Below are 24914 nucleotides of genomic sequence, written 5' to 3'. Positions count from 1 at the left end.
ATAAGTTCAACAGTTTCATACAACCCCCAGAAAGTCAGTTACCTTGTGAATCTTACAGAAACCATTTGAACATCTTATATATGTAAAGTTTGGGAATAAAGTACTGTGAGAACATGATTTATTGTTTTTAGGCAGGATGAAACTGACTTCAAAGATTTTTGTTTTGGAAAAGACATTTTTTTATCCTTACTCCTTCAGAGAAAAAGCTTTTCATATTTCTTTTTATTGATGAATTATTCTTAAGGATCTGCATTGTTGCACAGAATTTCTCCTTGATGATTCAGGTTTGTGCTGAGGTATGTGTGCATGCAGGATTTTAAAGTAACTATAATGTTTAAAACAGGGAGTGTGAAAAGTCATACTCATATTGGAAAGTCAGGGTTCTACTCACTAATGTTTAGCATGGGTTATTTTTTTTCCCCCCAATGCATTAAAAATCTGCACAAAGACAATATTTATCATTGTGAGTCAGATAATGTTGATTACTTGAACACAGTGCTTAATTTGCTCATTAAATGGTCCTTGAGAGTGTTCTGGGGGAAAATAGGTATGAAGCGTAGGTTCAGATTCTGTCAGGTTTGCTACAAGGGACAGTTTAGTGTCTGCTTGCCAAGGGGTAACAGGACTTTAGGGAGCTCATCTAGCCCACCCTCATGTCCCAAGGCAGCAACAGCTGTCTCTGCATCTTTCCAAAAACTGCTGCATCTCTCTGTACCAGTTTTGGCCAGGACCACTTTTGGTGTATGTCAGTAATCAACACAATCTTAGTAACTCTCAGCTTTTTATTTACATTTAGTCCTTCGCTTACACCTTGCTGCAAATTCTTTTTTCCAATAAACCTTATTTAAGTATTAACATACTTCATGCTCACAGTTAGTGCCTACTTAGTGGCTGTGGATCCCTATTGATTTTAATATCCCAACAGCAAAAGTCAGTTGTATAATTCCCTGTATAAATAGATGACAATAAAATAGGGAGCTTGGTAGCTTTCTGTAGATAATCTCGTTGGAAATAAATAATTGTCATAAATGCATCCAAAAGGAAGTAGTCTGTTTTTTCTTTTCCCCCCCCCCAAATTAGAATATCTGGTAAAGCCTACTATATTCTGTGGGTTTTTAAGATATTTGTCCATGTGAACTTTTCCATTTTTGTATGAAAGTAAAGAAACTTATTATTTTTATAATCACCTGAAAAAATTCCAGCTCAAAAAGTTTTTGTAATATATTTCTCTCTACATGATAGGAATCCAGTATTTTGAATGTTAGACCATTTTTGACTCACAAGTATAGAAACTCCCGAGAGTGAAGCAAATGGTTGGGGTTAACCTCACACCCAGTTTCTATTAAGCTGGTTAAAAGAGGGATAGGGAAATACTGTTCTTGCATTCTGCAACCTAAAGATTACATTTTTAAAGGAATGATAACTGAATAGAGGTGTTTACTTAGCTGAGTTCTGTTTCGTTGAGAAGATGATGGTTTGTTAAGCGAGGGGTTAAACAGAAACTAATCCTTTAGGCTTACTTTGAAAGGTGGTTACCTTTCCAGCAAGAGAGAGTGTTGTTTGCTTTGCCAGAAACAGTGTAAGTGTTCCTTAAATCATCATGTTCTCTAAAAGAATAAACTTCTTATAGGAAGAATGTCATTGGCATAAGCAATGTCTTTAGAAGATTCCAAAAATGAATGAAGGTGCTTTCATTTATATCTCACAAACAAGGCATTTTTCTTGATGTAGGCTGTATTAAAACTTTTTGTGAAGAAAGTAATTTTTTTGTGTGACAAGTACTCTAATAAAAGTATTGTAGGTTATGGGAAATAGAACAGAAGTGTGGTTGGCTCAAGTTAGTTACATTTATTCAGATGAAATACTATTCTACTGTACACTTCAGGACAAGCAGAGAAAATACCAAAATCTTTTTCAGCCAGTATTTATCTATTTCAATTATTTTTGACAGTTTGTGTTGCATGTGTGCTTTAGCTACAGTGCCTTTATATCGACAGTTGGTAGCACAAGCCTTTTAAAGCACAAAGGGTAGCAGTACTTCAGCCAATCTGTGATAAAAGGGAAAAAATGAAATCACTATGGAAACTGCAGGAAGAATCTAAAAGCTTTCTTTATAAAGTAAACGTCTGATGTTTGTGACTGCGGGGGCAAAAAATTCATAAATCTGTACGATGCTATCATCTCTGATTTGTTATCGCAGCAAATGCCAAGTCTAAGCAGTCTGACCTTAGCCTTATTAAGTGCTTTCTTTTCAGATACAGTTATTATTTGACAATAGAGAGACTGCAGTGCTGCAAGGGGGAAAACTAATATATTTAAAATATGTGTCTGTGTGTGTGTATGTCTACGTATATATATAACTATCCATCTTTTTTACCCTGTGAAGCTTGTAGAGTTGAGAGCACTGAATGTGGGAACTCAGGGACTACTATTCCGAGCACAATTGAGAAAACTGTGTTTCGTCCCATTGCATGTGCTTGTCTTTGATCTCAAATTGAAAATCTCTCAGCCTCTTCCTCCAATCCAAAAGCAAATAAATACTGAGAGAAAGAAACCTCTCTCCTCTCAGCACATAGGGCCTCCACAACTGAAAAATGAAGGCAGCTGTAAGAGCTCTGATGAACCTGTTTGGACAACAGACAGCAAAAAAAAATACCTGTCTTGGTGGAGGAGTTTAAGAACGCTGCAGAGATCATCAGACAGTACACAATATCTTGGCTCACACGGGCCATTCTCTTTATCTCAAAACAATACCAGCCAGGCTCCTCCGTACCTACAACTGAAGAGCTGCGGGAGCAGGAGGACAGTAACTGATACAGCTTTTAAATGTGAATCTCCTTGTCTTGTTAAGAAAAAAAAGAAAAAAGAAAAAGAAAGATAAATACATGAATTCAAAGCAAGGGAAGATATCTGGTAAGTATTTTTATTGCATTTGGCTGCTTGAGATGGAAGATTGTTTTTAGTTATAAGTGTCTGCTATAAGCAAGATTTGTATGAGTGTGGGGCTTTTGTGAAGTTTTTTAATGATAGATGAATTTCATGCCTATTTTTGCATATCCAACTTTGATAGCTTTAGGATTTCTTTTTTTGTTGTTGTGCTGTTATTAGTGTGCAAGCTTTCCAAGTCTGATCTTTCAAGATGCTCAGAAGAGCACTGTTATTCCCATGCTCTAGGAATATAAATATGCCCACGGGTAATACATATTATTGTATGTTATATATGAATACACAAAACCAGGCTTTAATATTTGTTTTAGAATGGCAGTTTTCAAATACGCTGGTAATGACCCAAGCCAGGCAAGTATTTTCCGACTGTTTCAAGGTCTCAAAACAGTGTGAATGTTTTAACTCCTATTGAATAAGTTTATATATGAAGATTTAATCTATGACAGCTGACAACACAAAGTTATTTGGCTATAAATGTGAGAGGCCAGAAGAATTCTTGATTATATTTGGATTTCATAGTACACTGGTGAATGCTACTGTAGTGTATGCTTGTGTTACCAACAGAAAGATTCCAGGTTAACAGTAGAAAAACAGAGACAATGCAATCCTGTCAGAAGCAGGTCAGTCTTTCAGTAAAAAATATAACTGTAAGAAAAGATATAGTTTGACTTACTGGCTTCATTGCAGCTTTTTATACATACAATGAAAACCAATTATCTGTGGAGGAAATTTGACTTTGTGGAATGGAATTAAATTGCTTTTTAAAGGCTTGCTTAAACAGCACTAGCTGGAGGGAAGTCCAATAACATTTTTAGCTCTGAATTGTAATGACTTTGCTACATTAATAAATCAGGTTGTGTTCTGGCTTTTATCAAAAGATTCCAAGGAAGAAAACTAACCACGGCAGGTTGAAGCTACAGGGGCAGTCCTGACTTGCCTTTCTCCATCCAGCTACTTTACTTCAAAAAGTGTTCCTTCAAAAAGCAGCAGCTCCCAGGGATCAGTGCTTAAAACGGTAAGTCCACATCCATCCAAGGTGATGAAAACAAGTGATAAATGTTAATTCCTGCTAACAAGTGAATTGTCAAACTGGAATATCTGTGATGTAGTGTGCCTAGTTAAATCACTGTTCTTAAGGAAGTGTGTGGGGGGGGGAATCTTATTTATGTTCAACACATTTGGGGTAGTGTTGATATTGTTTTGGGGGTTTGGGGTATGTTTTGTGGGCTTTTTGTTTGGAGATTTTATAAAGAAAATATCTCGTTCTATTTATTCTATCTCTTGTCTTTATATGGGACTGGATACAAGATTGACTTAAAAAGTAAACTTTATCAAAAAGAGATAGTTTAATTCACTCTACATGTGTGAATGTGCCCTGTTGCTATAATTCATGTACTACTAGTTAGCTAATGTTTGGGCTCATTAGGGAAGCTTTACAAAGTATGTATTTGGGACTCAGAGTCTGAAACTTTACAAAAAGAAAAGGATATATTTGAACAGTGCTTTGCTCTACTGATGTTAACTCTAAAGTAATTGGGGGAGAACAAAAAAGAAGATACTGTCACCTTCTATTCATTTTCTCCAACAGATCACATATCAAACATGTAATCTGTAGGAGGAATGTGAACTGGTGAAATGTACCTCTGATGCTGGTTTCCTATGCCTTTATGTAGAATGTTTGTAATTATCTTGCTGAGTCGTAATCCCTGACATTTGGTTTCACAAAGCATCTAGTGGAGAATGCAATACTCTAATTATGTTTCTGTGAAAGAGTTGAGGGGAAAAAAAGTTGTGCTCTTTAGAACAGCATTTTAAAGAAGAGCAATTTCGTTAATAATATACATACCAAATTTTGGAAAGGTTAAGGATTCTTTATCAACTGTAATTCCAGGTTGTTTTATATTGCAGTATGCAAACATAGTTCAATGTATGTTAATCGTAAGTTCTTTTCTAAACTACATACTTTACTTGCCTACACCCAAAGCAAAATATGTACTGGTTTCTGTAGAAATATTTTTATATCTTTATGTTTGCTATCTTATATTTTTCAGTATTTTCTGAGATAAATGAAGTCTAGTTACCACATAATAAATAAACATGTTTTCGTTAAAAAAAAAAAAACAAAAAACACCAGTGCTTTCTTATATGATGTTTTACACTAGCTTTTATATTAAGGAAATGAAGATCAAGAATAACAATGAGTTAAATTTGAATTGCACTTCATGAAGATCGCCTCCTGTTACATTCATTTCTGTAGGGAACTAGCCACAAACAATGTGAAGTTGTAAAACTGACTTTTCATCACCGAGAGAGCTCACTTTTTATAGATAGGTTTGTCCGCAAAGTGAGGCAAAAGGTTAATTGAGGTTGCATATTTGAATACATTATGTGCATTTCACCTCTCTAAGACAGTTACTGAAACACAGTGCTTTTTTCATAGCTGGTACGAATAATTTCTCAATACAAAGATATTTACTACAGAATCATTAAAATGGAATCTCCAAAGGAAAATGGATACGTGACACTGGTGTGTGCCTTTGTTTGCCAAAGTGGGGCTGTGTGGATTAGCTGAAAGAAATGACTCCAGCGGTCTGTTCTCAAGCAAATTTCTCAGATGCAGAATTGTTATGCACGACATACCTAACTTTCTTTATGCTCTCTTTTTGGGAAATCAATTCAAACTGTTCAAATATCCCATGGTACATGAGATTAGTTACCCAATGTTGTGCCCATAATACTTGCTTTTAGTAGATGACTTGTACAATTAAAAAAAAAAAAAAGCAAAATGGAAAAAGCCTTGCTTTTCCTCCCCCTTAAGTGGCCCCTTTTTTCCCTTCCACTTTGTGCTTGTGTGGATTTTGTTGTTTAAAATAAAAGAAAAAGATGAGAGAGAGAAAAAAAACCCCTAGGGCTAATCAGTGTATACAAACATCATCCTTTACATAAATCCCATAATGTGTACTTTACAGCAAGACATCTATTACTGGTGACTTGGGATAGACTTGACTGGGAAGAGTGGCCATTGTCTCTCTCAAAGGTGACCTCCAAAGACTGAAAGTCTTTGGACAGAATACTCCTCCCCAGTCTTGTCTCAAAACCTGAAGAAAGATGTTTCCCTCATGAACACAGCCTGGGGATTGCTCCAGTAAAAGCAGGGAGGGTTTCTGAGGAAGAGGAGGAGGTCACACCTTCATATCAAGTGGCAGCTTCTCTGTCTTCCCATGACGTGCCCAGCTCCAACAAGAGCTCTCTCCAGAAAGTTTTCATTCTCATCCTCCTGTAAAGGGGTGTTTAGTAATACTGTGTTGCTTTTGAATTGCGTGTGTGTGTTCATGGAGATAGCAAGCCAGCAGCAGATGAGCACATACCAGGACAACACAGCACTGGAAGATGTGTGGGATTCTTGATTCAGGGTGAAATACCCCAGGGTTATTAACACTTAGCAGGGCCTTGCCAGAGGTTGAAATCAAATGTGACCATGCTCAGGAGCTTGTCACGTGGTCCTTGGCAGGGCTTCAAAGCAGGCTTTCCATGGCATGGTACTGGTGGTCTCCCTTTGGCAGTAGAGTACACGTGCTGGGCAGGGTAGGTGTTTCCAGACGGTAACGTGGCCACATTCTCACAGCTTTTCCATGCTGTACACCAGTAGCACAAGATCTTCCTGGCATATATTTCTCCAGAAATTTAAAATTCCATTTAGTGGCAAGAGTTTGTTACTAGTTTCCTCAATAGAAGGGAAACTGGTGCACAATGCTGCAGAGTTCATAATAAATTAATCTTTTTGTTTAAGAACACTATTAAATTGCAAACATATTTGTAACTGAAAGCTTTTTCCTATATAATGCCAGGCATTTACCTAAACTGATGATAAAAAGTACAGTCCAAAGATTATGTCTGTCATTAAGGACTATATTCCAATTGATATGAAAGAGATATTCTGGAATTAAACAGCAACAAGGTTTCTGAATGCAAAGTCCTGGTTGTTTAAAATGCACTGAGTAGACTAGAGGTATTCTGCCACACAGGGCGTTACACTGAAAAGAACTGATTTGCTTTCCTGTTTGTCTGTTTGTTTCCTTGCTGCACTGGAAGAATTTTGAATGGCTCTGAACGCCTGGAATTTTGGTAGGAATGTAATTAAATTCTCAAACATGCAGAAAAGGTTGCTTTGAAACACTCCAAAGTGACCACTGGCAACTTTCAAATTAAAGCACACGCAGATTTTTTAGCATGTTTTTAGCATGAAGTTGCTGATAAAATGATTGTGTATTTGTAATGGGTAGGAAGGCTGAGTTGATAGAGTCTGTCAGGGTAAAATACTGCTTTTGACATCATTTCTCTAATTTGCGCTTGTGTTAGCAGTCTCAATTTTTTTTTTTTTTTAAACTGTGCATTTTATAAATCTGATTGTATTGCCACTTGAAAACATTGCTGGTAATCTTCAACCTTTACACCTTAAACTTGCCTTAAAGCAATCCAAGCCACCCACCCTAATGCAAGCATACCCATGCATATACACATCCTACTGCAATCTGCCTCAAATGGAATTAAGACTGACTTACACAGAAGAAGGGAAAAAAGTGGTTTAGAGCTCAAGTCTGCACCTGGCTTGAACTTATACAATAGTTATCCAGAGTGAAGAATGATTAGCTTTTCATATAAAAATGCATTACTTCCTAAAAGTCAAGCACAGAGTGTAAATGTCAGGATATTTCCTCTAACAGCTTCATTGACCATGTCATTGCAAATAAATGCTTAAGCTCCATGTCATATAAAATTAAAAAAAAAAACCCAGAAATTTTTATGCAAATAAAATCTCCTTATAGAAATATATAACTGCTATGGGACTGAAATGAGTATCTCTGCTTTTTATGCCAGCTAATTGCTATTTACTTGCTCTAGCACAATTTTGTCCTGGAGATGCTAACTTCTTTTTCAGTCAATGCTTAAAATGTATGTCTGGTGGAAAGACTGCTGAAGCTTTTGCACTAAATTTCTCTGTTTCTTAATACCTAGATTATTTGAGCAAGGATGTATGTTATCTATTCCAACAGTTTTAGATCCCCATGAATTATGAAAATTCAGAGGAAGGCAGAGTAGGACTTATTTCCCTTACAGGACTGGAATCCTGTTTTACTGCTGGAGTGTACTACTGCTGTGTTGTCCAGCACCAGACTAGATGAGATTTCAAAATGAAAGTCAGTACTCCTAAATTTGCATAGGATTCCTGCCTATGTACATGAAACCGTTTTCTTAACAAAGCTAGAACAATTTACTGATTTTCTTTTTTTCCCTTCCCGGTCCCTTCCTCTCCAGGGCAAAAGGAAATCTTTGTAAAAAGTGAACTGCTAGTAAATAAAGAGTTAAACTGAAGGCAGGCTCACTGGTTTGTTGAGATCTGTCAGAGTCTGAGTGGCTGGCTACATATCTGTCTCAGGAACAATAGCTACCTGTATTCTGCACGGGCTGCTGGGCAGGCACTAGCAGTCTGGAGAAGGTCTGCCTCTGTTAGAGGCTTTTTAGTGGGAATCCCTAATGACAGCCCTACTTCTCATTGGGAGGGGGAAAGAAATCTTGTCTACTCTGCTGATGAGGGACAGAGCTTTGATCATTTTCATTCAGCCTTGACTTGGCCTGAGGTTTAGGTTCCCAGTCCTGAAGTCAGCAGGCTCTCTTTTCTCACACGCACACACACTCGCACACCCACACACACCCCTTTGCTGGTCTGTGCGGGCAGATTAGTGTCACGGCTGTAACTGAGGCACAGAGCAATAAACATAGCAGAACCAATCTCCATGGTGGCAAGAGGGGGCACTGGAGGTGACAACAATGAAGAAGGATCTTTCTTCTGACAAGTTTTAGGTAAGAGAGACTATTTATACCCTCTGCCAAGTATTTTATAGCCTTCTAAATAAGTTAGAAATTGGTAGATTGCAAACATGCCTTGTTATAGAAATATCTCAGTTTACTGCCGTATCCAGGCTGTTACTAGCGTTTAATCTGTAATTGTCGTGCTTTGTGCTAAGAGAATGTTTGCAGACAGGCTTTTTTTTTGTGCAAGTGGTGGCTACTATAGTTATATACTTGAAAATATAAGATATTTGCATTTTTAAAATTTATTTTGGCTATGTTAAAATTATGCTTAGCTATCATAAATATCCATATCTGATAAAATGTTGTATAGCTGATAGCCCACATGCAATATTAAAACAGTGCTCCCTCAACCCTAATTTGTAATTATTTTTACACCCTTAACTGCACTAGGGTCAGAGAGTTTTAAAAATTAATGAGGTTCCCTGCTGAGTTCACATAGTATAATCTACATGAGTTGTTGCTGCAGAGGGCTGAAATTATTCCTGCATGTTTTTAATTAGGTGTAGAATTTTTGTTTCGATATATTTCTGTCGAACACTCCTTTAAACATCAATTTATGCAACCTGCAGTAAGAAGGGAATGACAATCCAGTTTTAATAATGACAAGCTGAGCATGGGAAATACAGGGCATACAGTGGCAATACAACACAAACATTTGCTGGGTGTGTTTTTTGATTTCATGTCTTAGATCTGTGTTAGATTCCTGCAGCTGTGATCAGCTTCACCTATTTACAAATAACTACTGCTCGAGGGAGAGGAAAATGAGCAATACTTCGTGCTTTGTGTGAGATTGGAGTAATAGGTTACTGATGTGTTTGGAACATTAAAAAGAATTGTTTGAGTACTTGAAAAGATATATAAAAGAGAAGAGGAACAGTGTGAAAAGAGGCAGTAAAAATGAAATAATGTACTATCCCTTTTCCTGGAAACGCGAGACAGATAGATAGTATGATCAGTGCTCCTGGAAAGTAGAATTTGCTGGATATCCTCAAATGGAAAGACTCAAAGGAAAGGGGGAGGGAGCTGTTTACTATGAAATTTCCATATTGAAATTGTCAAAGTTTCATACCACAAGATTTAAAGTGTTGTTTATTATTTATTATAATCTACAGTGCATTATGTTTAAATGGCAAGCATTTTAAAGCTGAGTATAGTGTAATCAGTGCTAAAGACATGTCTTCCATTTGCAAGATCCACTCTGAGCTTCCTGTGATATATTGTTATGTAAATATGGTGCAGCAAGGGAAAGCAGCACTATGGAGATTCAATTTACTTTGAAAGTTCTTCATTATGGAAGGGATGAATGTTATTTATTGGATGTGAATCAAAGGCTAGAAATGACTTTTTCACTGTGAAGTCTATTGTGATGGGTGCAGCGTGATCTAATCTTTTTAATTTTGGCTTTCACACCAGTGGAGATGAAAAGAGATCTGAGCTCATTTATTGGTTGCTAAGTCTTACTGAAGGCCTAAGTACCATTCTTGGTTGCTATGGCCAATCTGACCTCAATCTATGCAGTTTTAGGGACTTAAGCAATCCCTTTTTTATTTAGGAGCATGTACCTTGATTTATGTCCAAAATTGTGCCTGAATGTCTTTGTCTACAAGTGATAAATGGTGGTGTACAATTCATCAGTTCTTACAAGTAAACACTGCTGTCCCACTAAAAATATGTTTTGTTCTGAGTTAATGGTATGGAACAAGCCAGTCTCCACAAATAGCTATCTTTTATTGTAGAGAGCCACTGAAAGTTGGAGCAAAGTGAAGGAAATTGGCATTCATCTTCTCTGCCATTAGCATTTCATTTGTGCTCTCTGGTGATGAGACTGCGTGTCCATGGACAATGAAACGCTAGCATTGTGTTTCCCCGCCTGAATATATAATTGATCAATTATGAATTTATTTACACTGAACAGATATTAAAAAGTCACGAATATGATTTCTTATGCTGTTTGCCTGCTACTTTGTTATTACTAACAGTAGAAGTATTTGCATTCAAATAAACTGTGTCTTAGCTGCAGGAAATTCTCAGTTTCCTAGGCAAGTTCCTTGTTTTCGAGTAATAGCAGATATATGAAACTTCCAGACATGTACTACTTGTGCGGTTCTGCGTGGTGCTTAGTCTTTCATCTATATTAGAACTTTTTTCAGTATAAGCTGTTCTAAGAGGTAATTGAGAATATAGAATGGTTTTTATAATACGAGTAATAATTTTTTTGCATGGAAATTGCTGGTAGCCATTCAAGATGCACACACACTGAACAAATGTGATATGGAATACACAGTAGTAAAAGCAAAATATTTTGCTGAGTTTTTGGTCATTCTTCTTCTTCTTATTATTTAGGTGTTTTTGTTAGGTTTTTTTTTAGATAGAGTAGTAATAAATACATAAAACTATATGAAGCTGGGTGTTAATATGGCTCCTGCAAAATTTGCTACAGTAGATTTACTAGTCCATAGAGGGAAAATCAGATCAATTGTTGATCTTAGTACTTACTATACGTAGACAGTATAATAAGTGTATTGTTTAAAAACCCAAAACTTTTTCTTTTTAAAAATGTAAGGAATAGCTGCATATAATAGAGTTCTGTATAGCTTTGGACAAAAATCCTTCTTCAGCTGTATGCCTTTTAAAACTAGTGTATTAGAAGAAAAAGTAGTATTTCCAGAAGCCTGATTTCTTTTCATAGCTTATTTTCGATATTAGGCTACAGTGAGGGTTAGTATTTTAACTGAGGCAATTTTTAGTCCTCCTGAGGTGGATTTTTAAAATTTGAATCTACAGTGGTAACAGATTTTCCTCCTATACTCAGTAGATGATAGTTGTTGAAATCAATTCTCAGAGATGGAATTTACAAAGGCTTCTGGAAATACTGAGCTGCTTTGCAGCATCAGATTGATAGCAGAATTTGCAGAGGTAGTTCCTTGGGGCTAGTTCACAATTGTGCTACTGCTTCAGGGCTTTTAAGAGTTATTAGCAGCTATTGCTAAAAATGGTCTGGGATGTTAGTTACAGAACTAACCTGGGTTGGTTGGTTTTTTTTTTGGTAAAGGTGCTTTGTAATAGTCCAGGGTTCACCTACTGTCTGCTTTATACAATAAGAAACTCTTAAATCAGTCCTGCACTTGGAAGTAGATTTATGAGATTTAATATAAGCACTACCAAACAAAAAGACCATGTTTTTAAAGAGAACTCTCTTAGAAAAAAAAATTAAAAATACTAATCAAGAGTAAGTTATTTTTACTATAATGTGATTTAAGTGTTTACTATTTGTTTCTACAAATGTAAGGAAAGAATAGCTAGTTCACTAATCTTAATGAAAATTTTTCATTTGATAGGACAGCGATTAAAGAAGCTTTGTTGAAGGGTTTATATCTTTTGTCTTTTGAACACCTGTGTTTAAGTTAACTGGTTTCTTACTGCAGAGGCAGAAATTGCTTTTGGAGTAAGGGTTTGTAGGATCAGGACGCACAGTATATCCTTACTCTTCTTGTTACAATTTGGTCATCTAAAATGCGAGTATGAAGTACTCTCTGCAAAGCTACAGAATTCTGCTTAAAAGAAGAGAATGCAGACATTCTTTGTGTTTCAGTAGATCATAATAAAAGAGTGTGGATTAACTGGCAAAATTGTCATTACCACCTCGGTGGAGTACCTGAGAGGAAAAAATCATTACTATTTTTTGGGAGTTCCTTCAGCTTATGAAAAAAGTTTCCTTTACTGGCAGTACAGTTTTAATTTTTGTAGCAGACTTTTCATTTATGAAAATATATAAGTAAGATCCATCAAATTGCAATTTGTTGCAAGAAAACAGGAAAAAATTATAATCTTATTTTAATCAGTGGTCATCTGTGAATAAAATCATTATTTTTTCTTGTCAACAGCTGCCTTATTAGCTAATTCATAGTCCAGGTATTGAAATAAAGGTAAAAGAGTGAAAAACCCCTGCATTTTTGCTCTATTAAATGCATGATTTTGCATGTAATCTTGCCAGTAACATGTATATATTTTGGATATACTCACTGTGAACTGTTAACTAACAGTTTGCTTTGAAAGCAAAATAAAGGAATATGTCATAATATGTATAAATAAGTGCATAATCATAAATCTTGCTGGTTTCCTTTTCTCTCCCTCATGTTTTCCATGACATGTACACATATTCTCTCACATGTACCAAGAGTGAGCAAGCTGTGACATGTAAAACCAGTTCCCCTGATTTTTTGAATTTTGGATGAAGCTGAAACTATACAAGAATAAATCTCTGAAAGGTACACCTAATTTTGGCTAAGGTTTTTTCTATGCCTACTAGGCTACAGTAGGTCATGCACAAGTAAATAATGCAAAGGAATTATAAACTAAATGTGTTGGGGTTTTTTTTTTCCTCTGACCTTTCTGGCAGCTTTGGCACAGTTCACATGTTGGGGACACCAAATGAGGTAGCTTCCAGATAACGTCTGTCTTACCCAGCCTGCTCTTGCCCCTGGCCATAAATACTGAGCACAGTATTGGGTTTATTGGTAAAAGGCCTTGGCTCCTCTTCCCTTCAACTGGGACAACAGAGTCACCCACCTGAGGCTGGGGGCAATCCTCTTGCTCTCACACAAGCAAACACCACATATTTGTCTCTATCACAGTCAATGTTTGTTGTCACACATGCATTTGTATTCAGCTACTAATGCATTCTTACTCTTAATTTCCTGGTGTAATTTGCCATAGCTCAGTGTATGACTCTCCACAGTTCTTGCCTCTCTCTTGAGATATCTTATTGACTAAAGTCTTGTAGAGGATTCAGTGTCTGGGTGGCTCATGTTGTTATTTTGCCTACAGAGGAGGACTTTTAAATTTGATGATGAACAGCACAAACCCCTTCAACATCTTATGGTTGACCCAGGTATCATCAATGTGTCATCCCTCCTCTCCTTCTCATTGTGGGTATTGTCTGTATATCACTCTGCAGACCAAAGATGCTTGAGAGTAGTTTGTATTAAATAATCCATTACTCAGTAATGGTCTTCCTGTGCACTTAATGAGATAGGGGTCCTATCAAAAAGAGAAAAAAGACAGTTGTGTAATTAAACATAGATAATGAGGTCCAGTTCTGATTTCATCATCAACCTTAATTTTGGTTCCTCTCTTATTGTTTATTTGATAATTCTCTACCCTCTATCATAATCTTAATATTAATTTCTGTGTGTTTATATAGAGAGAATGTGTGTGTGGTTACTTAAAGTTTGTGAGAATTGCGGCTTTGAATAGCATCCATTTTGTTGAAATGAGCTGGCAACCAAAATATACCCACAAGGTTGTCTGAATATTATTTCCCACATTGTTTTGTTTGCTGTAAATCAATACATTCTACCAGAGCCTGGCTAAGCAAGAGCACTTCGTTTTTTCTCTCTCTGTCAATTTCATCATCTTCAATCATTTTGATCATACTGTTGACCAATTATATCAAATATTTTCATGCTCCAAGTACAGGGTGACACATTGTTCTCTCTTCAGAATGCAAGGAAGAAGTAGTTACCATCTCTTTGGCTGGAGATATTTTGGGCCACTTGCTCTGTAATTTGAATCTACTTGAACTGCAGGCCAAGCTGTCCTCAACTAAATACTGCTGTGATGTGAAGCACCTGAGGAAGGGTCACCTGGTTAGCAGCACTATGATTGTGTGCATGAAGGAGTGAGCAGGAGCCTTTCATTGCAGCAGCTTTGCTGACCTGGGCCAGCAGTACCACAGAAACTGCTGGTCCTGTCTCCTCTTTGTTGTAGAAAGAGCTTGTAAAGCTTTGCTGATCAACTGAAAACTGATCTTCCTTTTCTTTCCCTTGTAGGGTTAGTTTTCAGATGGATCAATCACCTGATCCAGCTGACTGCATGGCTGCTCACATCCTGGTGTCTGCATTGGAGAGGCAGCTCTAGCAGGGTACGAGGCTGGAGAGTGCAGCTCAGCCCTTTGGGCTGCGTCCATCCTGGGCCCTCAGCAGGAGCTAAAGCAGTGTTTGTGGACAGGCAGCTCTGTTACACTCCCTTGCCCTTCTTGCTCCTGCACTTTTTGGAGCAAAAGCCATCTGCCTTGGTGATTTTGAGTGTCAAATAATGTTGTGATTAGGATGCTTCTCTTCTCTCCACTTGCATCATGAAAGGGATCTGATCCGGTGTTTCTTGCTCCACACTGTTAGTGTCATTTCTTGCAAAAACAGCATTTGGAACAGTCTGTAGGTCAATCTGCTAGAGAAAGATATTATTCCCTTAAACCTGAATGAGAATGTAGACCCCCTTGAATTCTAGTTTCAATTCTCAATGCTCTAAATGTGCCATGCTGTGATTAAATTGCAGGTGCACTACTAAAATTGATAGGTTAAATTTTCCAGAGGTGTCTCTTACCTCTGTGGGTTTTTTTTTCTAGTCTGTCAAGGTATTTCCTTTAGCTTCTTCTGCTTTTGTTCAGTCTACTGTTATTGATTGCATGGGTTCCAGCCCTCTGCTTTAAAGAGGTAGAAGTTTGCTCTTTCATTTTGTGCTAGTAAATCCTCAAGCACTTCTACAAAATCATCATCTTCAATAACAGCTGTCATTTTCCTCTGGGCCTGTGGCATCAGAAAATGGTGGCAGTGTAGTCCTTGCTGATGGCATTGACTTGAATGAAGAAATTAATTTTTGTAGTGTTATTCTCAGCTTTCAACATTAAATTTTTCAATTTTGCTGAGCAATTATACTATCTGGGCAGCAACATGATCTCTACAAATAACTCGTGTAGCTATATTATGTTTATTACTGTTTAATATCTTCTTCTTAAAAATTTGCATTTCTGTTGTTGTGGCAGGGCCTTTGCATCTAAGAATGGAGAATGAAGGCATCCAAGACCTTCACTTGGCCCTCAGCTGGAAATCATAGCTTTGAAAAATGATCTCATTGTTGGAAACTGAACCAGCCTTCATTTTGCTGTTTAACATTTGGTTTCCGTCACTGAGGAAGTATGGTAAATTGAAAGAGAGTGAGTGTGATGGGGGCACTGTAAGATTCTCTGTCAAATTAAACTACGAGCTTGGCGTGTCTTGGCAGGGTTGTTGCATTGACACAGATGGCAACTGTATTGTCCCATACCAGGAATGCTGATTTGAGCAGACTGCTCTTCTTTCTATGATGAGAACACAAATTCACACCTAACATTCAGTGAAGTGAAACAGACACCAAAAAAAAAAAAGCATAATACTGAGTATTATTTCCCCATAAATTACACCTTTGAAAATTTTTATTAGAAAACAAACTATTTGCTAGTAGGTTGAAGTGCATGGTTTTAGAAAATTTCTTTCTGGAAGCAGGAGCTACTAAATGGTTTGGACAAAAAATTTTGCCAATGTGATTAAATGTGTACTGATGTCACAGAAAATAACCATCATCTCGACAATAACTTGTGGTCACTGCTATCTGCATTCAGCACATTGGTTCAAAACTGTTATTGCACAAATCTGACATTTCTTCTTTCTGTTCACCACCTTCCATGTCCATGAAATGGACTTAAAAGCTAGTATTTGTCCTTACACATTCTTTATATTTAGAAATTCTTCACAACTCTAGATACAATAAAAACCAATATGCAGATACATTCTTTGCACAGCAACACACATCTGGATTGTCAATTTGCTTTAGCATTTGGTTGAAAACAATAGACAAGGAATATCTACTACTTACTCTTTGTGTGTATGTATTATTGTGCAACCTCTAGACTTACCCACACCCACCAAAGCTCCAAATCTGTTCTGTAACCCATGGTTTGATTTTTCAGTAAGTACATATTTCATATAGAGGTTGAGGCTTTAATACATTGGAAAAACAAAATAAAAAATCAGTTCTGTTTCTTGTAGATTGTTCAGAGTTCTGGCACACTGTGCACGTATCTCTTGAACAGAAACTGTCTGCAGGGCCTAATAGCTACAAAGAGAAGAAACTGTGTTCATATACTGTTGAAGTAGTTCTGAAACATGGGAGGATAGCCCCTCCTTTCTCGGGGTTTCACAGGATACATTTTGTCACCCCTTACGCGGTGCTGAGTGTTTCCGTAGTCTCCCTTGTTGTTAGCAAGTTGCTAGACATTGTTATTGTGTTTTTGTTTCCGTAACCCACTTCTTCCTGTTTGTGTGCCCGAGAGCAGAGATTTTTTATTTTAAGAACAATTTACTCAAATGAAATGAGATTAACTGGGGCTGGCAGGGGAAACCATTCTGAGGGACTGTCTCCCTGAACATGCCCTCTCCTTCTGATGAGAGCAATTCCCCATCATGGAGTTTTTAGTAGTCCCCTTGGGCAGTCTGTAGAGAGTAGTAACTTCTTTTGCATTTGACTACTCAGTTTTGGCCACCTGGTGCCTCATAGCTGTCATCTCAAAATGTCACTTTTTTAGTATATTCCAGTTGGGATAATAGCAATGGAAAAGTTGAAGCAGGTAAAAGAAAAAGTTCATAAACTAAAACCCACAAAGTCTGGAAAATAAGTGAAAGGGAGGGATACTGAGCTACGTAATCCCAATCATCATGTATTCTTCTGTGCGAGGGTGATGGAGAAAAGGGAAGCAGCTAGGATTGGGATGAGCCTTCTGCCTCAGTCTGTGCAATGGGTTAGAGGTGACTTCTCTGTTTTGTACGCAGAGTCTCTGTGTGACGGGGCCAGCAGCGTGAACCTCAGCACTGGAGGGGTGCTGCCTTTATCCTCCCCCAGCTTGCCCAGCCAGGCTTGGCACCAGCCAAATCTGAAACTTCAGGTTAGTGAGGCAGGAGATGCTGCTGCAAGGTTTCTATGGAGACAGAAGTGGAAGATGAGAGACAGCTAATAGGAGCGCAACTCAGCCAGCTCCTGGATAGTGATTTGAAAATAAGGACTTTTAAAAATAACCCTTTACCTTATTTTCCCCCACCTAATCTTTGTTTCTGAAGAAAGAAATCAGAAAGGCAGTGGGTTGCCGGCAGCAGTGAATGAGAGCTCTCACTCACCACTTTCATCTGTTGGCTGTCATGCAAGACCTGTAAGTAGCAGTTTACTAAAACTGGCTGCAGGCTTACAAAGTGCGTAGTAATTGTAATTTCGGACTAGAAGAAAACGTGAAATGCATTTTAAAGGTATTTTTCCACTCTTGTTTACGTCCTTTTGAATGCAGTAACTTCAAGGATGGCACAAAGGCTCTTTCTAAGCCGTGAACTTGCACCAGATATTAGCTGTGGCAAAATGCATGTGTATTTTACTGCATTCAAAATACTTTTTGGTGTGTTGTACTCATATTGCAAACAAGATCTAGGTTGTTATTCCCTTTAATCTGTTTTGTTTCTCTTTATCCTTCACAGCGTTGTCCCTACACTAACTTCTAATGTAGACATTAGAATATTTCAAGAAAAAATTTATAAAGTTTTTTCCAAGAAAGATCTAGAAGAAGGTCATCATGTATCAGTGAAAAGGGGAATTCTTTGCCAAGTCCCTGTTTTACTTGCTTTTTTTTGGTTTTTTTTGTTTTTTTTTTGTTTTTTTTTTTGCTTTCTCCTGAAAGGGTTTAGGAGGTGGGAAATTATGATCGTATCAATTTCTTACATAAAATTTAAAACTTGAACAACAGGCTGTAATTGGAATTAAGGGTGAATTTAGTGCTTTCAGTCTCATGCTGGATTGATTTTTGCTGCTATTATGTTAATGTGATGCTTGGATGCTTGTATTAACCTTTAGATTAGAGAAGCTAGATGAGATTGTGACTCAGCTTCTTAATCAATTTTTAAAAATCTATCAAGAAATTAAAAATAAAGAAAAAATAGTACACTCAAGAGAAGTGGGAACTCCACAACTTAATATAATATGCCAGTCCCCATCCATGCTGATGCTAAACCAGAATGAGAAAACCAGCTAGTTGATACCCTTTTGCATCTGTGTGCCTCTTCTCAGACTGAGGTGTCCTGTTCTATCCCTCTGACCAATGCCTTAGGAATCCAGGGAAACCTGGGGCAGAGGTAGTGTGGTCTCTGCCTTCTCTGTCCTGTCACGTGTGCAGGAATATTTCTATTTTTCATATTGCACCCAGAGTCTTTATTTTCTCCCCAAAGCCACTTGTGTATCTGATGGGAATGTCTATGAACATGTGGTTGTGCCATGCTGCTGAGAAAACTCCCCAGAGAAACAAAGTGGTGGCAAAGATCAGAAATCAGCTGTTTGTGGGAACTGGGAGCACTGTTGGTTGATTTAGGTAAAGTTCAATTGGAATAAACTCCTGCACTTCATACCTCAGCTGAGAGGCACTTCTGAAATTTTAGAGAAAAAAATCTCTTTGTGTGGACAAGTGGGAGCAGAGAACAGTGTCTGATTAAGTTGAATGAGAAAAGTTATTTTGTTGGAAAAGGGCATAAGGAGGGCATTTGAACTCTGTGCATTTAGCAAAAATTTTTCTAAAGTGTCGTACAAAAATTCAATAACCTTTAGAAAAAGTTACCAAAACTGAAGCACCATTATAGTGTAAACCAAAGAAATTTCATTTACTTCTAAATTCAAATTGTTGGAAGTTGTGTAGGTTTCCATTACACAGACATCTCTTTTTTCTCAGTTGTGTTTTGGAAGCAGAGAGAGGAAAAGGAGTAGGGCGTTGAGGAAGGAGTAGCTAAGGCTTATTTTAATTAATAGTGATTTAAGTATGAGCAATTTCCAGCATCTTAGTATTTCTTACAGAAAAGAAGAAAATGGTTACTATCTACCAGGAGTTTTATTTTTCCCTTTGATGTACTCTGCATTCCTCCTGTTGATCATAATATACTTAACAGTTGTGCTTGCAGACTTGAAAGTGTAACACATGCTGATTTGTCCTCCCAGAGGCATGCTAGATTTGACATGCAATACACAATTTGACTTTTTCAAATACTGTATTTGTCACTGTTGAAAAGCTTCTAAGACTATAAACATCATTAGTTCATAAAAAACAACAACAACCAAACCAACCACAAAACACATCAATTGCTGTAGCTTGCTGTGTTTGTACATATATACAGGTATGTGTTTAGAATACTCATAAAAATATTGAATGTTGCAATGGTGTAGGTACCATAATATGTAAAACCAATTTTCAGTAGATTTTTACTGCTGTAAAATAATCCCTCTGGTCCTAAAATTTGTCTTCCACAGCACCATGCTGGTAAGAACTTGCTATTTTGAGTATCTCTTAGATGTCGGAAAAAAAGTAGGGTTATACTGCTGTCAGTACAGAAAGCAGGGCACTTTCCAGGGACAGTCCATGAAATTTAAGTCAGGTAAGTGTGGAAGGTCCCCTGGGAAGGTGATCTAGGTGCTTAAATACTTCCTAATTTTTATAGCACATTCTGGACTTTCCTGGATTTCCTTTTAAATCTTGCGCCAAGCAACAGCAGTGGAAATGCTGCCAGAAGGATTGGTAGACATACCTATCCATTCATGGAAATAATTGAGACTGTATGAAAGTAGTGAGGGTAGCACCCAGCACCACAACCTGGGAACATAATTAATTAAAATATTATTTTTTCTTTTATTTTCTTAACTAGCCCTGCTGGCACAATTTAAGCTTAAATTTAATATATTTAATGATGTTTAATACTTTTTAGACTAGTCCAGCTGGCATGAGTCACGCTAAGGGAAAAAAAGATAACATTTTTGATATCATTCGCTTAGATACTCATGTGATAGGTCCTAACACATGTGTGTAGAAATGGAACAGTGTTAACTTACAGTAGGACTACTGCAGGGCACCTTCAGGGTGTGGGGAGAAAATGTTAACATTTTCTCTGTATGTTTCTTTTGGAAGAGACATTTAGGAAGCAATTTTGCTTCTGTGTAAGTTTTTTTTTTTAATCCACCCTCATGAGTTTTTCTTCTGTTGCTTTACCAATTTCATTGTTCTGGAATGTTGCACTCACGTGAGATAGTGCCCTTGGAGGGAGAGAGTCAGAGAGAGAGGAGGGGGCCTTGAAGCAACTTGAGCTAATCTGATTCCTCCCTCAAATTATCCATGTTCCACAGGACTGTGTGCCTGGTGAGTATATGATAGCCATCCATCAGTATTTGCAACTCTGTAGAGATTGTTTCAGGCTGAGGTCAGATTTGCACAGCTTTTGTTAGAAGAGACGCACAGAAGCATGTTGGAAAATATATTTAATTTGTTTTCCCCCTCCATGTGGAATTATCTCTTTAAATGTTTTTTTTTTTTCTTATCTTTAGTTAAACTAAGAGATGGTCCTCTCTGTCAATGCAATTTACATTTCTGAGAATGTTTAAAGACAAATCTCACTGACTGATGGTGTTTTCTACTGTTCAATCTTATTTTTTCCCTTCTTTATGCCATCTCATTATAACTATCATATCTTCCACGTCACACTAAGTGATTTAATGAATCTAGTGAAATATAGACAAATGTGTTCCCTTGGCCATTGGTTCAGTTATCATCAGTTCTCTCTAATTGGAAGAAATTATGTCTTATTTTTAAACTTTATCATTCTCCATCAATTTCCTTTCCCTCCATTTTAGTCTTTTTGGTAGGGCTCAAGGCAAATGTGCTGTACCTCAGACGAGGTTTTTTTACCTCTTCTGAGAGGTCCCTGAGCCTTCAGCTTTCTTGAGATTGTGTATAAAGTGGCAGTTTTGGCCAGGTTGAACATTTGTTAAGATAAAGGAATCAGCTAGCAGGTCAGAGGGCTTTCCTGTGTGGTGACTTTAATGCTCACAAATACTATGGTTCATTTAAATAGTCATAACTAGATATAGGTGTCAGCTCAGGAAAGTAAGACTTGTGGACCAAAGTAACATACCAGGGCTGACTGCTAGAGCAGTCATAAGCCTCCTGACAGGAGCGTGCTGGAAGGAGAGAGTTTTTTAGAAGAGGAATTTACTGCTTTGTTCACAGGGTGAACGGGTTGAAACAAGAATTTGGGGGGAAAAAGAAGTCTCCCTGTCCTATGTTACAATTAATTCAGATTTGGCTCTCCTTACACCAGAACATGTGAGGAGAAGGTGACCAGAGAAGAGCCAGATAATGTTTCTTCTGCTGCCCAGGAAGAACAAGTTTTAAAACCCTTCCTGGCAATGTGAAGCGGAGTTGTGGAACTCAGTGCAAAAAGAAATTAAGGAGGACAAAGCTGTAAGTTAAAAATGGAATTAGTGAGGTTCTTGGAGGGTAGACATCACGGTGGCTATAAAATGTAGCTGTCATGAAGCTGCTCATTCAAGTTAAGTTTAAATCTCCAATTTAACCAGAAAGTGGGAGGAATATGTCTCTAGTTTTATAATCATCCTTAACTGCCTGGTCTGAGACATGGTCAAGGACAAGCATACACAGTACTGGCAAAGCTATTCTTGCAGGGGGCCTGGATTTTTCTTCTCCAGAAATGAGATGTTTATTTCTGTGTAGAGTTCTGTATTTCTTAAAGGTTGCACTGAAAATAAATTCTCAAATGATAGTATTCGGCCTTTTCCTCTGATTTGCATAAGGAGGAAATGCACAGGTGTTCATCAGGAACCTGTAGTGATCAGGCAAGTTGGATCTGTTACCAGAGTCTTCTGCTCTTCATGCAGCTCTGAGTCTCAGGTAGGGATTCAGTTACCTTGTTATCATCGCACCCTGTGCTTACAGAATGAATCCAACTGGGGTATCACTTTCATACCTCTAGAAACTACTTCTTGTGATTTCCTCTCTTGCTTTTGAGATGGTTTGTATTCTTTAAAGTTATACTAGGAGCAGCTTAATTTTTTGTCAGACTAGCTAGATTTTTACGTCACACTTGTAATTTTGTGTCAGACAAGATAGATTTATTAGATTCTGACTCTCTTTCTCTCCCTGATAAGGATGATTTTTTTTTCTTTTTAATTTTGTACTGGGAAAGAAAGAGGGCTTTGGTTGAATCCAATCTATTTGAAGTTTGATTTTCTATTAAAAGGGAGGAAAAAATACCAGAAATCACTTCTTAGACTAATTTTTTTTTCTGTAGCTTCTTGATAGATGGGAATCTTGAACATTTTTGGAGTCAGCTCATTAAAGCACGTTTGAGGCTTAAATTTCAGGATTATGCTAGTATGCTAATTATTTCTGAAAAATGTGTCTGGCACATAGTGAATTATGCTGTTGAGTTCTTCAATCTTAAAACAAATATCTACAAGTGCATCTTGGTCCATTTCCCAGTGTTCTTTCACTGTTCTTTTCTCTGTTCCTGGAAGAAGTAAGACTGGGAAGCTGGTGGGGATGAGGTGAGTGGGAGAGACATTAACAATACTGAAGGCTGATAACTATTTTAGATTTTTAAAATCCCTACTTGGACTTCGAAGTTCAGTATATTTAGTAAAGAAAAAAAAATGCTAATTTAATTAGCATTTTCATTTATGGTTAATTCTGTTTCAAGTTGACCCTTCCCAAGACTAGTTTTAATATTGGTGTTATCTGTTCCAAGAAAATAGAAAGCAAAAAATGCCTTTCAGCTGGGGGTTGGGAATTTACTTAAACATGAATCCCTGAGGAGAATCACTTGAGTTTTCTTTAGCTCTACCTTAATTGTGTTGAAAAATTTCAGGAGATGAGAGAGAATATGAAATATTCTCCATCATTTAGAAATTTATGGAATATTATTTTAAAGATAGTACATTTATTTGAGTTACTAGTTCACAATTTTGAATTGTGCAAAAATTAGCCCATATATGTTGGGATGGATGTTAATTCTCTTGGTAACTGACTAAATTATACTGAAACATATATATATATATATGTGTGTGTGTGTGTATATATATGTATGTATATATATATGTGTAATTAGTACTGCATCTATACACTATAACAACATTTTGGTGGAATTATACCACTTAGATGTATACCTCTTAGATGCCTTGAACCCGAGTTCCTGGAAAATATTTTCTGGTTATGTTAAACAGTATAGCGATATAGATTGTTAAAGCCCAGGGAAACATGTCTTTTTGTCTTTATTGCAAATCTTGTTGGCATGCAAGTGCATACGATGGCATGTGCATCCTTTGTTTTCTAGAATTCCAAAATCCAAGGAACACTCTTACAAAATTTTGCTATTCTAATCCACATTTTATATCTGTTTGCACAGCAAAATTTAAATGACTGAAGCCTACAGATTCATAAGTTGTAAGTTTATATTTCATATTTGGTTCCTGAAAATGCCTCCTTTTCCTGGAAGAAGATCTGAGAGGATGCACATTGGTCAGAAATAGCCTCAAGTTCCCAAGCACCAAAGATCTCAGTATTTCATAGCTCTTCCCAGCTCGATTTCAACCTAATTTGGCACATAAATTGTAGTTGACGTCAGACAGAATAATTCAGATGTTTGAACCTCTTAGATGTGTAGCCAAAAGCGAATTGTCTGTTTGCATGTATTTTTAAACATCTGCAAGCTGAGCCGAGAAGCAGAATGCAAATTCTAGGACTTGAAGATACCTGTGAGGTTATGAAAATCCCTTTGGGACTGCAGGGAATCCTGGCGCCTATGAACACTTTTTTATTTCTAGACATGGTGTATTTAGAAATTTAGTATTTGCTTTAATTTCTGGTAACAGAAGTACAAATGACAATAGAAGCAGCTCATCAATAATTTAATAGTAAATGTACGGTCTGAGATAACAACTTTTGTTGAACCTTTTAATGCATATTCCATGAGGACTGAAGGAATTGTTTCCTGCAGTTTGTATTTCTGCTTTATTGGGATAGAAGAGCAATTTTTTGTTCATTCATGACAAAAAAGTTGTAGCAAATTAACACTAGCAGAATTGGTTCTTTCAATAGCTTTCTTTTAGTCAAGTAGATACCAGTATATAGACAAATGATATTTTCAATAGATTGCAGAGGAATTCCCATGGCTCTTAGGTAGGAATAAGAAACAGCTAACTTCTCAGCTCATGATAAGTGGGGTTTAGGTGGGGAGCTTCGAGCTCTTGGAAAATCTGACTAATATAAATATGTGGTGATTATTTCACGTAATTAAATGTTGCGTATATCTCTATAAATTCCCTATTTTCATGATACAGTAATTTTTCCTTGAGATATTTCATTCTCTGACTGTGTTTTTTTTAAAGTAGTGGGGCAAGCCTAAGTTTCAGCA

At 37.1% G+C, this 24914-nt stretch overlaps 1 long non-coding RNA gene across 15 annotated transcripts in view; it reads left to right on the top strand.

Annotated features, from left to right (window-relative positions):
* The window catches only part of LOC108447571, a 115127-nt gene that overhangs the window by 33504 nt on the left and 56709 nt on the right, over positions 1-24914 (top strand). For 14 of the 15 annotated variants that reach the window (XR_001863215.1, XR_001863218.1, XR_001863216.1 and 11 more), the window contains 2 exons: positions 2570-2913; positions 3825-3961. This is a non-coding gene — a long non-coding RNA (uncharacterized LOC108447571). The remainder of the gene's footprint in view (positions 1-2569; positions 2914-3824; positions 3962-24914) is intronic. The other variant, XR_001863224.1, reaches the window with a different exon arrangement.

The sequence above is a fragment of the Corvus brachyrhynchos genome, unplaced genomic scaffold (assembly GCF_000691975.1).
Source record: "Corvus brachyrhynchos isolate BGI_N302 unplaced genomic scaffold, ASM69197v1 scaffold56, whole genome shotgun sequence".
Classification (NCBI taxonomy): domain Eukaryota; kingdom Metazoa; phylum Chordata; class Aves; order Passeriformes; family Corvidae; genus Corvus; species Corvus brachyrhynchos.
Note: the sequence above shows the minus strand (reverse complement) of the source record. Positions and strands in the feature narration are given on the sequence as shown.